This window comes from Cervus canadensis, chromosome X (assembly GCF_019320065.1).
Source record: "Cervus canadensis isolate Bull #8, Minnesota chromosome X, ASM1932006v1, whole genome shotgun sequence".
In the NCBI taxonomy this organism is placed as follows: domain Eukaryota; kingdom Metazoa; phylum Chordata; class Mammalia; order Artiodactyla; family Cervidae; genus Cervus; species Cervus canadensis.
The window spans coordinates 77,319,024-77,335,148 of NC_057419.1; positions in this window are offsets into that span (position 1 = coordinate 77,319,024).

Sequence of the window (16,125 nt, forward strand, 5' to 3'; positions counted from 1 at the left end):
GAAAATTATGACCAACCTAGACAGCATATTAAAAAGCAGAGACATTACTTTGCCAACAAAGGTCCATCTAGTCAAGGCTATGGTTTTTCCAGTGGTCATGTATGGATGTGAGAGTTGGACTATAAAGAAAGCTGAGCACAGAAGAATTGATGCTTTTGAACTGTGGTGTTGGAGAAGACTCTTGAGAGTCCCTTAGACTGCAAGAAGATCCAACCAGTCCACCCTAAAGGATATCAGTCCTGGATGTTCATTGGAAGGACTGGTGCTGAAGCTGAAACTCCAATACTTTGGCCACCTGATGGGAAGAGTTGACTCACTGGAAAAGACCCTGATGCTGGGAAAGATTGAGGGAAGGAGGAGAAGGGGACGACAGAGGATGAGATGATTGGATGGCATCACCGACTCAATGGACATGGGTATGGGTGGGCTCTGGGAGTTGGTGATGGACAGGGAGGCCTGGAGTGCTGCGGTTCATGGGGTCGAAAAGAGTTGGACATGACTGAGCGACTGAACTGAACTGACTGAAATAGCAATATTCTATAATTTTAAGTTTGTTTTTTAGAGAATTGCCATTTTCTTTTGCTGATACCATGTCAACATGGTTCTTCATGGTACTTGATGAATTCCTCTGCCATTGCTTTTGTAGTAACAACTGCCTTTCTTCTTTAGGTAAAGTTTTTTGTTTTCTTTAAAATTTCATTCTAACAATTCAACTGATTAGTAATTAGAGATCTTTCTTTTTTTTTCCAGTAGGTGGCATTATAAAACAAGTTTTGGTTTCTCTTACTTGATCAGCCTCTGGTTATATTTGAGAATGGGCATTTTCCACCCTTCACCTTTCACTTCCATTCTTCACCTTTGTTACAGGTGTCACCTTATGACTTTGTTGCCACTGCTTGTGCCTCTTGGGTTGGTGCCTTTTTGTTGCTGGTGTTGGTGGCATCACAGCTTAGAGCATCACAATGGTGGGACCACATCTGGGGTCTCCTGGCTCTGCTGCTGCAAGAGTAGGGAGAGGGGAAGCCAGGTCACAGTGCCTCTGCTGTGACCAGGATTGTCAGGACCCTAAGTACCACTACTGCAGGCAGTGATGAGGGTGGTTCTGGCCAGAGTCACATGTGTCTCTGTGGCTGAAGGGACAGGATTGCAGACCCTGCTGCTGCTGTCTGGTTCCCTGTGGTCATAGTCTCTGCTGTAATCAGGAGGCCACGGTTATCTGCACTACCTCCCATGATGCTAAAAGGTTATCTGGGGCTGTGGACCATGGCCAAGGGTCCAGAAATGCTGGCACTCCCTCCTCTGTTCCCTTAGTCCTGCCTCCTTTATGTGTTCCAGTCCACCCAACTTTAGATGTACAAATGAGTGGAATCCTTCAGCATACTGATGTGTTGGGCTGAGGCACCTTTGTTTACTGGTTATAGATTGAGGGAAAGAGACAAAAGGAGACTCTCATGTCACTATGACACTGATGTCACTTTCAGGATTGCCTGACTTATTCTTGATATGCTCTTGTTGAGGATGTGCTAAGACCTGTCAGGGTTCCAAGAGGAGGAATCTCATTTAGCATTTAGTTTTAGGTTGATTGGATGCCAGACTCTCAGGCAGCAGCCTTTAAAGTACATAGATATATATAGTCCTATGGGGTTTCAACTGTATACCTGCTGGTTTCCAAACCAAGAGACCTAGAGGTATCCCCTGGGTGATAGTTACAAATCACTGAGGCTCCTACTGAGTGTGACAGTCCTTTTATGGGGAATCTTGTTGAGCCATACCGAGGCCAAGGGAGTGTGCAAGTATGGTGTCTCCCGGCTTGCCTTCTTAGCTGCTAGATGTGTGGAAAGTGTGAAGCCTGTCCCCAAATGTGAAGCACCAGGCTAATTAAATAGGCCTTTTTTCACAAGAAAACTGACTTGAATTTCAGTCTGCTGTCTATGCAGCGCATTGGGTGGGGGCAGGGGGTGGCTTGCCAAGAATTGACTTTCACTGTTACAGTTCCATGGAGTCCTGGAATTCTAGCCCTTTGGCCACCAGTGCCAGGTAATCAAGGGGTATCCTCTGTGGATTGCACACCTCAATTGTCTTTAGGTAGGCAGCTGGAGAGTGTCGGAGTAGGGCTTGTTCTCTTGTTTAAGGAAGGCAGCAGGAAAATGGCTTGAACGTGTATGCCTCTGAGCTCAGCAGTACAACATGAGAGATGCCTTGTCCATGCACATGCATCAGCTTTAGGCCTGGAGTGAGAGACTGCTGAGACTGCACCTGCTATCAACCTCAGTCAAGGGAAAGGGCAGTGCTGAGCTGGTTTTAGGCTGGGAAACAGATAAGACAGCTTACACTTGCCAGTCCCAGCCAGGGACTGAGGGAGTGCTGCATTTGCTGGAGCTCTTCAGCTTCAGCACTGCAGTAGGATGGTGCCACAATTGCTTGCCTCCATGTCCAAGCCCTCCAGCTCATGCCTTTAGATTCACAAATGACTCTCCTTCACACAAAGTCTAAGCACTTTCCAAATTGCTGTTATTTCACTGGGTCTTGGGGTGAATGACCACATGTCCTTTAAGAAAGGAATATCAATTTCCTATAGCACTTTGGGACCCTTGAATGTCAGCCCTATTGGTTTCTTAAGTCAGACTTTTGTGGCAGTGTTCTCTATGATATAGATTTCAGGGGCTGGGGTGCCTGATGTGGAGCATCCACCCCTGCTTCTCCTGAAGAAACACCCATCTGGTGTAATCCTATCCTATGGTGTGAGATGATACCTCATTGTAGCTTTGATTTGCATTTCTCTAGTATTGAGCAAAGTTCAACATCTTTTCCTGTGTTTATTAGCCATTGGTATGTCTTCATTGGAAAAATGTCTGTTTCGGTCTTCTGCTGATTTTATATTGAGTTGTTTGTTCTTATGGTATTCAGTTGCATGAGCTATTTGTATATTTTGGAAATTAATCCTCTGTCAGTTGTTTCATTCACTATTATTTTCTCCCATTCTGAGGGCTGTCTTTCACCTTGCTTGTAGTTTCCTTTGCTGTGCAAAAGCTTTTAAGTTTTATTAGGTCCCACTTGATTATTATTATTTTTTTTCCATTACTCTAGGAGGTGGGTCTAGGAGCAAGATCTAGAGGATCTTGCAGTGATTTATGTAAAAGAGTGTTCTTCCTATGTTTTCCTCTAAGGCTTTTAGAGTTTCTGGTCTTACATTTAGGTTTTTAATCCATTTTGAGTTTATATTTATGTATGGTGTTAGTTATATTTGTGTATGAAGTGTTCTAATTTCATTCTTTTACAAGTGGCTGTCCAGTTTTCCCAGCAACACTTATTGATGAGACTGTCTTTGCCCCATTGTATATTCTTGCCCCATGTCAAAAAGAAGATGCCCATAGGTGTGTTGATTTATCTCTGGGCCTTGTATCTTGTTCCATTGGTTTATATTTCTGTTTTTGTGCTGGTAACATATTGTCTTGATGACTGTAACTTTGTGATATAGTTTGAAGTCAGGAAGGTTTAGGATGATCCTTCTGGCTCCATTCTTCTTTCTCAAGATTGCTTTGGCTATTCAAAGTCTTTTGTGTTTCCATACAAACTGTGAAATTTTTTGTTCTAGTTCAGTGAAAGAGGCCATTGGTAATTTGATAGGGATTGCATTGAATCTGTAGATTGCATTTGGTAATATAGTAATTTTCACAATATTGAGTCTTCCAACCAAGGAACATGGAACAGCTCTCCATCTGTTTATGTCGTCTTTGATTTTTTTCATTAGTGTCTTATAGTTTTCTGTGTAGAGGTCTTTTGTCTCTAGGTTTATTCCTAGGTATTTTATTCTTTTTCTTGTAGTGGTAGATGAGGTTGATTCCTTAACTTCTGTTTCTGATTTTTCATTGTTAGTGTATAAGAATGCAACTGATTTCTGTGTATTGATTTTGTATTCTGTGACTTTGCTAAATTCACTGATTAGTTCCAGTAATTTTCTGATATTACCTTTAGGGTTTTGTATGTATAGTATCATGTCTGCAAACAGAGTTTTACTTCTTGTTTTTCAATCTGGATTCTTTTTCTTCTCTGATTGCCATAGCCAGAACCTCCAAAACTATATTGCATAATAGTAGAGAGTGGATTTATCATATATGGCCTTTATTATGTTGAAGTAGACTCCTTCTATTGCTCAGTTGTGTCTGACTCTTTGTGACCCCATGGACTGTAGCCTGCCAGGCTTCTATGTCCATGGGATTTTCCAGACAAGAATACTGGAGTGGATTGCCATTCCTTTCTTCAGAGGATCTTCACGACCCAAGGATCAAATTCCTGGTTTCCTGCATCATAGGCAGATTCTTTACCTTTTGGTCTACAGGGAAGTCTATCATATATGACCTTTATTATGTTGAGGTAGATTCCTTCTATGCCCATTGTTTGAAGAATTTTCATCACAAATGGGTGCTGAAATTTTCTTTATTTTTTTATTGAAGGATAATTGCTTTACATAATTTTGTTGTTTTCTGCCAAACCTCAACATAAATCAGCCATAGGTATACATATATCCCCTCCCTTTTGAAACTCCCTCCTATCTCCCTCTGCATCCCACCCCTCTAGGTTGATACAGAGCCCCTGTTTGAGTTTCATGAGCCATACAGCAAATGGTGCTGAATTTTGTCAAAAGCTTTCTCTGCATCTATTGAGATTATCATATGGGTTTTCGCTTTCAATTTTTTAAATATTGTGTATCATATTGATTGTTTTGCACATATTGAAGAATCTTTGCATCCCTGGTACAAACCTGACTTGATTATGATGTATGATCTTTTTAATGTGTTGTTGAATTCTGTTTGCTAGAGTTTTATTGGGCATTTTTGAATCTATGTTCATCAGTGATATTGGCCTATGATTTTCTTTTTTTGATGTCCTTATCTGCTTTTGGTATCAGAGTAATGGTGGACCTGAAGAGTGAGTTCAGAAGTGTCCCTTCTTCTACAGTGTTTTGGAAGAGCTTCAGAAGTATATGAATTAGCTCTTCATTAAATGTTTCATAGAATTCACCTGTGAAGCCATCTGGCCCTGGGCTTTAGTTTTTTGGAAAATTTTTGATCACAGTTTAGATTTCGGTACTTATGATGGTCTTGTTCATAATTTTTATTTCTTCCTGGTTCAGTCTTGGAAGGTTGAAATTTTCTAAGAATCTGTCCATTTCTTTTAGGTTGTCCACTTTATTAGCATATAGTTTCTTTACTAGTCTCTTATGATCCTTTGTATTTCTGCATTATCTGTTGTAACCTCTCCTTTTTAATTTCTAATTTTGTTGATGATTCTTCTCCCTTTTTTTCTTGGTGAGTCTGGCTAATGTTTTGTGAACTTTGTTTATCTTTTCAAAGAACCAGCTTTTAGTTTTGTTAATGTTTATTTATTGTTTCCTTCATTTCTCTTTTATTTATTTCTGCATTGAACTTTATGATTTGTTTCCTTCTATTAACTTTGGGATTTTTGTTCTTCTTTTTTCCAGTTGTTTTAGGTGTAAAGTTAGGTTGTTTATTTGATGTTTTCCTTTTTTCTTGAGGTAGGGTAGTATTGCTATAAACTTCCCTCTTAGAACTGCTTTTGCTGCATCTCATAGGGTTTGTATCAAAATGTTTTCATTGTAATTTGTTTCTAGAAAATTTTATTTCCCTATTTAGTTCTTCAGTAACCTTTTATTTAGAAATGCATTGTTTAATCTCCCTGTGTTTTTAAATTTTTGCCTTTTTTTCCAACCTGTAATTGATATCTCCTCTCATAGTGTTGTGGGCAGAAAAGATGCTATTTCAATTTTCTTAAATTTGCTGAGGCTTGATTTGTGGTCCAAGATGTGGCCTATCCTGGGGAATGCTCCATGTACACTTGAGAAGAAAGTGTATTCTTCTGCATTGGATGGAATGTTTTAAAGATATGAATTAGATACATCTGATCAGTACATCTGATCTAATATAATCATATAAGGCTTGTGTTTCCTTATTAATTTTCTTTTTAAAAAACTTATGTATGTACTTTAGTTTTTAAATTATTTGCATTAATTGGAAGCTAATTATGTTACAATATTGTGATGGTGGTTTTTGCCATATATCAACATGAATCAGCCACAGGTGCACATGTGTCCTCCTATTCTGAACCCCCATCCCAATTCCCTCCCCACATCATCCCTCTGGGTTGTCCCAGAGCACCAGCTTTGAGTGCCCTGCTTCATGCATTGAACTTTCACTGGTCATCTATTTCGGATATAGTAATATACACATTTTAATGCTATTCTCTCAAATCATTATACCCTTGCCTTCTCCCACATAGTCCATAAGTTTGTTTTTATATCTGTGTCTCTTTTGCTGTCTTGCATAGAGGGTCATCGTTACCATCTTTCTAAATTCCATATATATGCATTAATATACTGTATTGATATTTCTCTTTCTGACATAATTCACTCTGTATAATAGGCTCCAGTTTCATCCACCTCATCACAACTGACTCAAATGTGTTCTTTCGTATAGCTGAGTAATATTCCATTGTGTTTATGTACCACAACTTCCTTATCCATTTGTCTGCCAACGGACATCTAGGTTGCTTCCATGTCCTAGATACTGTAAACAGTGCTGCAATGAACATTGTGGTACATGTGTCTCTTTCAATTCTGGTTTCTTCAGTGTGTATGCACATCAGTGGGATTGCTGGGTCATATGGCAGTTCTATTTCCAGTTTTTTTTTTAAAGAGTCTCCACACTGTTCCCCACAGTGGCTGTACCAGTTTGCATTCCCATGAACAGTGTAAGAGGGTTCCCTTTTCTCCACACCCTCTCCAGCATTTATTGTTTGTAGACTTTTTGATGGCAGCCATTCTAATAGGCGTGAGTGAGATGATACTTCATTGTGATTTTGATTTACATTTCCCTGATAATGAGTGATGTTGAGCATCTTTTCATGTGTTTGTTAGCCATCTGTATGTCTTCTTTGGAGAAATGTCTGTTTAGTTCTTTAGCCCAGTTTTTGATTGGGTCGTTTATTTTTCTGGAATTGAGCTGTATGACCTGCTTGTATATTTTGGAGATTAATTCTTTGTCAGTTGCTTCATTTGCTATTATTTTCTCCCATTCTGAAGGCTGCCTTTTCATCTTGCTTATAGTTTCCTTCACTGTGCAAATGCTTTTAAGTTTAATTAGAAGCCATTTATTTTTGTTTTTATTTCCATTACTCTGAGAGGTGGGTCATAGAGGATCTTGCTGTGATTTATATCAGAAAGTGTTCTGCCTATGTTTTCTGCTAACGGTTTTATAGCTTCTGGTCTTACATTTATATCTTTAATCCATTTTAAGTTTATTTTTGTGTACAGTGTTAGGAAGTGTTCTAGTTTCACTCTTTTGCAGGTTGTTGACCAGTTTTCCCAGCACTACTTGGTAAAGAGATTGTCTTTTCTCCATTGTATATTCTTGCTTCTTTTGTCACAGATAAGGTGTCCATAGCTGCCTGGGTTTATCTCTGGGATTTCTATTTTGTTCCATTGATCTATATGTCTGTCTTTGTGCCAGTACCATACTTTCTTGATGACTGTAGCTTTGTAGTATAGTCTGAAGTCAAGCAGGTTGATTCCTCCACTTCTGTTCTTTTTTCTCCCGATTGCTTGGCTATTTGAGGTTGTTTTGCACTTTGATTACAAATTGTGAAATTAGTTGTTCTAGTTCTGTGAGAAATACTATTGGTAGCTTGAAAGGGATTGCATTGAATCTATAGATTTCTTTGGTTAGTATACTCATTTTCATTATCTTGATTCCGTCAATCCATGAACATGGTATATTTTTCTATTTGTTGATCTTTGATTTCTTTCATCAGTGTTTTATAGCTTTCTATATATAAGTCTTTTGTTTCTTTAGGTAAATTTATTCCTAAGTATTTTATTCTTTTCAATGCAATGGTGAATGGGATTGTTTCCTTAACTTCTATTTCTGTTTTCTCATTGTTAGTGTATAGGAATGCAAGGGATTTCTTTGTATTAATTTTATATCCTGCAACTTACTATATTCTTTGATTAGCTCTAGTAATTTTCTGGTGGTGTCATTAGGTTTTTCTATGTAGACAATCAAGTCATCTGTAAACAGTGAGAGTTTCACTTCTTTTCCAATCTGGATACTTTTTTTTTCTTTTGTTCTCTGATTTCTGTGGTTAGGACTTCCAAAACTATGTTGAATAGTAGTGGTGAGGTGGGCACCCTTGTCTTATTCCTGATTTTAAAGGAAATGCTTTCAATTTTTTTTGCCATTGGGATAATGTTTGTGTGGGTTTGTTGTACATGACTTTTTTTTTTTCTTTTTATTTATTTATTTATTTTTTATTATTATTATTATTTTTTCCAGTGGGTTTTGTCATACATTGATATGAATCAGCCATGGATTTACATGTATTCCCAATCCCGATCCCCCCTCCCACCTCCCTCTCCACCCGATTCCTCTGGGTCTTCCCATGTAAAGGTATGTTCCTTCTGTGCCTGCTTTTTGGAGAGTTTTGATCAGATGTTGGTGTTGAATTTTGTCAAAGACTTTTTCTGCATCTATTGAGATAATCATATGGTTTTTATCTTTCAGTTTGTTAATGTGGTGTATCCCATTGATTGATTTGCAAATATTGGAGAATCTTTGCATCTCTGGGATAAAACCCATTTGTTCATGATGTATGATCTTTTTAATATGTTGTTGGATTCTGTTTGCTAGAATTTTCTTGAGGATATTTGCATCTATGTTCATCAGTGATACTGGCCTGTTTTCTTTATTTGTGGCATCTTTTTCTGGTTTTGGTATTAAGGTGATGGTGGCCTCATAGAAAGAGTTTGGCAATTTACCTTTATCTGCAATTTTCTGGAAGAATTTGAGTAGGATAGGTGTTAGCTCTTCTCTAATTTTTGGGTAGAATTCACCTGTGAAGCCATATGGTCTTGGGCTTTTGTTTGTTGGAAGATTTTTCATCACAGTTTTGATTTACATGCTTGTGATGGGTCTGTTGAAATGTACTATTTCTCCTTGGTTCAGTTTTGGAAGGTTATACTTTTCTAACCATTTGCCATTTCTTTCAAGTTGTCAATTATATTGGCATATATTTAGTTGCTCATAGTAGTCTCTTATGATCTTTTTTATTTGTGTTATCTATTGTGATTTCTTCATTTTCATTGCTAATTTTATTGATTTGATTCTTCTCTCTTCTTTTCTTGATGAGTCTGGCTAATAGATTGTCTATTTTATTTATCTTCTCAAAGAACCAATTTTTAGTTTTGTTTATCTTTGGTATCGTCTCCTTAGTTTCTTTTTCATTTATTTCTGCTCTGATTTTTATTATTTCTTTCCTTCGACTAACTTTGAGGTTCTTCTTTTCTTCTTTTTCTAGTCGCTTTAGGTATAAAGTTAGGTTTTTTATTTGATGCTTCTCTTGTTTCTTGACGTAGGCTTGTATTGCTACGAATTGCCCTCCTAACACTGCCTTTACTGAATCTGATAGCCTTTGGGTTGTCCTGTTTTCATTTTCATTTGTTTATATGCATATTTTGATTTCCATTTTTATTTCTTCCTTGATCTGTTGATTATACAGAAGTGTGTTGTTGAGCCTCTACATGTTTGTATTTTTAATAGCTTATTTTCTGTAATTGACATCTAATCTACTGTGTTTTGGTCCAAAAAGATGCTTTAAATAATTTCATGCTTTTAAAATTACAAAGGCTAGATTTATGGCCCAGGATGTGATCTATCCTGTATAATGTACCTTTTGACTTCAGAAAAAAGGTGAAATTCATTGTTTTGGGGTGAAATGACACATAGATACCTATTATGTCTAACTGATCCTTTGTTTTTTTGTGGTTTTTTTTGTCATTTAATTTTATTAGTTGGAGGCTAATTACTTTACAATATTGTAGTAGTTTTTGTCATACATTGAAATGAATCAGCCATGGATTTACATGTATTCCCCATCCCAAACGCCCCTCCCACCTCTCTCTCTACCCGATCCCTCTGGGTCTTCCCAGTGCACTAGGACCGAGCACTTGTCTCATGCATTCAACCTGGGCTGGTGATCTGTTTCACCCTAGATAATATACATGTTTCGATGCTGTTCTCTCGAAACATCCCACCCTCGCCTTCACCCACAGAGTCCAAAATACTGTTCTGTACATCTGTGTCTCTTTTTCTGTTTTGCATATAGGGTTATCATTACCATCTTTCTAAATTCCATATATATGCATTAGTATACTGTATTGGTCTTTATCTTTCTGGCTTACTTCACTCTGTATAATGGGCTCAGTTTCATCCATCTCATTAGGACTGATTCAAATGAATTCTTTTTAATGGCTGAGTAATATTCCATGGTGTATATGTACCACAGCTTCCTTATCCATTCATCTGCTGATGGGCATCTAGGTTGCTTCCATGTCCTGGCTATTATAAACAGTGCTGCGATGAACACTGGGGTGCACGTGTCTCTTTCAGATCTGGTTTCCTCAGTGTGTATGCCCAGAAGTGGGATTGCTGGGTCATATGGCAGTTCTATTTCCAGTTTTTTAAGAAATCTCCACACTGTTCTCCATAGTGGCTGTACTAGTTTGCATTCCCACCAACAGTGTAAGAGGGTTCCCTTTTCTCCACACCCTCTCCAGCATTTATTTTTTGTAGACTTTTGGATAGCAGCCATCCTGACTGGTGTGTAATGGTACCTCATTGTGGTTTTGATTTGCATTTCTCTTATAATGAGTGATGTTGAGCATCTTTTCGTGTGATTGTTAGCCATCTGTATGTCTTCTTTGGAGAAATGTCTGTTTAGTTCTTTGGCCCATTTTTTTGATTGGGTCATTTATTTTTCTGGAATTGAGCTTCAGGAGTTGCTTGTATATTTTTGAGATTAATCATTTGTCTGTTGCTTTGTTTGCTATTATTTTCTCCCAATCTGAGGGCTGTCTCTTCACCTTACTTATAGTTTCCTTTGTTGCGCAAAAGCTTTTAAGTTTCATTAGGTCCCATTTGTTTATTTTTGCTTTTATTTCCAATATTCTGGGAGGTGGGTCATAGAGGATCCTGCTGTGATTTATGTCAGAGAGTGTTCTGCCTATGTTCTCTCTAGGAGTTTTATAGTTTCTGGTCTCACATTTAGATCTTTAATCATTTTGAGTTTATTTTTGTGTATGGTGTTAGAAAGTGTTCTAGTTTCATTCTTTTACAAGTGGTTGACCAGTTTTCCCAGCACCACTTGTTAAAGAGGTTGTCTTTTTTCCATTGTATATCCTTGCCTCCTTTGTCAAAGATAAGGTGTCCATAGGTTCGTGGATTTATGTCTGGGCTTTCTATTCTGTTCCATTGATCTATATTTCTGTCTTTGTGCCAGTACCATACTGTCTTGATGACTGTGGCTTTGTAGTAGAGTCTGAAGTCAGGCAGGTTGATTCCTCCAGTTCCATTCTTCTTTCTCAAGATTGCTTTGGCTATTCGAGGTTTTTTTGTATTTCCATACAAATTGTGAAATTATTTGTTCTAGTTCTGTGAAGAATACCATTGGTAGCTTGATAGGGATTGCATTGAATATATAGATTGCTTTGGGTAGTATATTCGTTTTCACAATATTGATTCTTCCAATCCATGAACGCGGTATATTTCTCCATCTGTTTGTGTCTTCTTTGATTTCTTTCATCAGTGTTTTATAGTTTTCTATGTATAGGTCTTTTGTTTCTTTAGGTAGATATACTCCTAAGTATTTTATTCTTTTTGTTGCAATGGTAAATGGTATTGTTTCCTTAATTTCTCTTTCTGTTTTCTCATTGTTAGTGTATAGGAATGCAAGGGATTTCTGTGTGCTAATTTTATATCCTGAAACTTTACTATATTCATTGATTAGCTCTAGTAATTTTCTGGTAGAGTCTTTAGGGTTTTGTATGTAGAGGATCATGTCATCTGCAAACAGCGAGAGTTTCACTTCTTTTCCTATCTGGATTCCTTTTACTTCTTTTTCTGCTCTGATTGCTGTGACCAACACTTCCAAAACTATGTTGAATAGTAGTGGTGAGAGTGGGCACCCTTGTCTTGTTCCTGATTTTAGGGGAAATGCTTTCAATTTTTCACCATTTTTTTACCCATTGAGGGTAATGCTTGCTGTGGGTTTGTCATATATAGCTTTTATTATGTTGAGATATGTTCCTTCTATTCCTGCTTTCTGGAGAGTTTTAATCATAAATGAGTGTTGAATTTTGTCAAAGGCTTTTTCTGCATTTATTGAGATAATCATAAGGTTTATTCTTCCAATTTGTTAATGTGGTGTATTACTTTGATTGATTTGCTGATATTAAAAATCCTTGCATTCCTGGGATAAAGCCCACTTGGTCATGGTTTATGATTTTTTTTAATATGTTGTTGGATTCTGTTTGCCAGAATTTTGTTAAGGATTTTTGCATCTGTATTCATCAGTGATATTGGCCTGTAGTTTTCTTTTTTTTGTGGCTTCTTTGTCTGGTTTTGGTATTAGGGTGATGGTGGCCTCATAGAATGAGTTTGAAAGTTTACCTTCTTCTGCAATTTTCTGGAAGAGTTTGAGTAAGATAGGTGTTAGCTCTTCTCTAAATTTTTGGTAGAATTCAGCTGTGAAGCCATCTGGTCCTGGGCTTTTGTTTGCTGGAAGATTTCTGATTACAGTTTCGATTTCCTTGCTTGTGATGGGTCTGTTAAGATCTTTTATTTCTTCCTGGTTCAGTTTTGAAAAGTTATACTTTTCTAAGAATTTCTCCATTTCTTCCAAGTTGTCCATTTTATTGGCATAGAGCTGCTGGTAGTAGTCTCTTATGATTCTTTGTATTTGAGAGTTGTCTGTTGTGATCTCTCCATTTTCATTTCTAATTTTGTTAATTTGGTTCTTCTCTCTTTTTTTCTTAATGAGTGTTGCTAATGGATTGTCAATTTTGTTCATTTTTTCCAAAAAACCAGCTTTTAGCTTTGTTGATTTTTGCTATGTTCTCTTTAGTTTCTTTTGTATTCATTTCTGCCCTAATTTTTAAGATTTCTTTCCTTCTACTAACCCTGGGGTTATTCATTTCTTCCTTCCCTAGTTGCTTTAGGTGTAGAGTTAGGTTATTTATTTGACTTTTGTCTTGTTTCTTGAGTTAAGCCCGTAATGCTATGAACCTTCCCCTTAGCACTGCTTTTACAGTGTCCCATAGGTTTTGGGTTGTTGTGTTTTCATTTTCATTCATTTCTATGCATATTTTGATTTCTTTTTTGATTTCTTCTATGATTTGTTGGTTATTCAAAAGCGTGTTACTTAGCCTCCATATGTTTGAATTTTTAATAATTTTTTTTCCTGTAATTGAGATCTAATCCTACTGTACTGTGGTCAGAAAAGATGGCTGGAATGATTTCATTTTTTTTGAATTTAGCAAAACCAGATTTATGGCCCAGGATGTGATCTATTCTGAAGAAGGTTCTGTGTGCACTTGAGAAAAAGGTGAAGTTGATTGTTTTGGGGTGAAATGTCCTGTAGATATCAAGTAGGTCTAGCTGGTCCATTGTGTCATTTAAAGTTTGTGTTTCCTTGTTAATTTTCTGTTTAGTTGATCTATCCATAGTTGTGAGTGGGGTATTAAAGTCCCCCACTATTATTGTGTAACTATTAATTTCCTCTTTCATACTCATTAGAGTTTGCCTTACATATTGTGGTGCTCCTATCTTGGATGCATATATACTTATAATTGTTATATCTTCTTCTTGGATTGATCCTTTGATCATTATGTAGTGTCCTTCTTTGTCTCTTTTCACATCATTTATTTGAAAGTCTATTTTATCTGATATGAGTATTGCAACTCCTGCTTTCTTTTGGTCTCCATTTGCATGAAATATTTTTTTCCAGCCCTTCACTTTTAGTGTGTATGTGTCCCTTGTTTTGAGGTGGGTCTCTTGTAGACAGCATATATAGGGGTCTTGTTTTTGTATCCATCCAGCCAGTCTTTGTCTTTTGGTTGGGGCAGTCAACCCATTTACTTTTAAGGTAATTATTGATAGGTATGGTCCCGTTGCCATTTACTTTGTTGTTTTGGGTTCAAGTTTATCCAACCTTTCTGTGTTTCCTGTCTAGAGAAGATCCTTTAGCATTTGTTGAATAGCTGGTTTGGTGGTGCTGAATTCTCTCAGCTTTTGCTTATCTGTAAAGTTTTTGAATTCTCCTTCATATCTGAATGAGATCCTTTTGGGTACAGTAATCTAGGTTGTAGGTTATTCTCTTTCATTACTTCAAGTGTGTCTTGCTATTCCCTTTGGCCTGAAGGGTTTCTATTGATAGATCAGCTGTTATCCTTATGGGAATCCCTTTGTGTGTTATTTGTTGTTTTTCCCTTGCTGCTTTTAATATTTGTTCTTTGTGTTTGATCTTTGTTAATTTGATTAATATGTGTCTTGGGGTGTTTCGCCTTGGCTTTATCCTGTTTGGGACTCTCTGGGTTTCTTGGACTTGGGTGGCTATTTCCTTCCCCATTTTAGGGAAGTTTTCAGCTTTTATCTCCTCAAGTATTTTCTCATGGCCTTTCTTTTTGTCTTCTTCTTCTGGGACTCCTATGATTCCAATGTTGGGGCGTTTCACATTGTCCCAGAGGTCCCTGAGGTTGTCCTCATTTCTTTTGAATTTTTTTTTTCCTCTCTGCTTCATTTATTTCCACCATTTTATCTTCTACCTCACTTATCCTATCTTCTGCCTCCGTTATTCTACTCTTGGTTCTTTCCAGATTGTTTTTGATCTCATTTATTGCATTATTCATTTTTAATTGACTCTTTTTTATTTCTTCTAGGTCCTTGTTAAACATTTCTCACATCTTCTCAATCTTTGTCTCCAGGCCATTTATCTGTAACTCCATTTTGTTTTCAAGATTTTGGATCATTTTTATTATCATTATTCTAAATCCTTTTTCAGGTAGGTTCCCTATCTCCTCCTCTTTTTTTTGACTTGGTGGACATTTTTCATGTTCCTGCTGGGTTTTTCCTACCCAGAAATACCTGCTGGGTATTTCTCTGCCTTTTCATCTTGTTTAGATTGCTGTGTCTGGAGTGGGCTTTCTGTATTCTGGTGGTCTGTGGTTCCTTTTTATTGTGGAGGTTTCACATAGTGGGTGGGGTTGGATGATCGACTTGTCAAGGTTTCCTGGTTAGGGAAGCTTGCGTCGGTGTTCTGGTCCGTGGAACTGGATTTCTTCTCTCTGGAGTGCAATAGAATGTCCAGTAATGAGTTTTGAGATGGGTCTATGTGTTAGGTGTGACTTTGGGCAGCCTGTATGTTGACGCTCAGGACTATATTCCTGTGTTGCTGGAGAATTTGTGTAGTATGTCTTACTCTGGAACTTATTGGCTCTTGGGTCTTGGTTGGTTTCAGTGTATGTATGGAGGCTTTTGGATGGTCTCTTTTTGCTTAATGTTCCATGTAGTCATGAGTTTTCTCGTGTTCTCAGGTTTTGGGCTTAAGTCTCCTGCCTCTGGATTTCAGTTTTTTTCTTCCAGTAGTCTCAAGACTTTTCCAACTATACAGCACTGATAATAAAACTTCTAGGTTAATGGTGAAAAGATTCTCCACCATGAGGGACACCCAGAGAGGTCCACAGAGTTACATGAAGAGAAGGACAGAAAGGAGGGAGATAGAGATGAGCAGGAGGAGAAAAAGGAGGACTCAAGAGGAGAGAGACAGCTCTACTTAGTTCTCTGTTCCCAAAGTGTTCTCGGCAGCCCAGACACCCACAAAGATTCACAAAACTGGATTGAGAAGAGAAAGGGAAAGGAGGAAATAGAGGTGTTCTGAGGTAGAAAATGGAGAGTCAAAAGTGGGAGAGAGTAATCAACACACTCCTGAATAAAAGTGGGAACTGAATATTGGATTCTTAAATGTCCAAAATTTATATCACATACTGAAAAACAAAGATTAAAAATCTAGAGTAGAGGTTAGACTCTTAAAAATACAACATAAAAAACAAATAAAACACAAAAATTTTAGAAATATATATGAAGTTCTCTTTAAAAAAATAGGGCTTCTCTTTTTTTTTTTTGCAAGATTTTAGTGAAATGAAAATGAAAATTAAGGAATAATAGAGGAGTAATAGAGGACTTTAAAAGAAAATAAGAGAAAAAACAAGAAAAAAAAGAA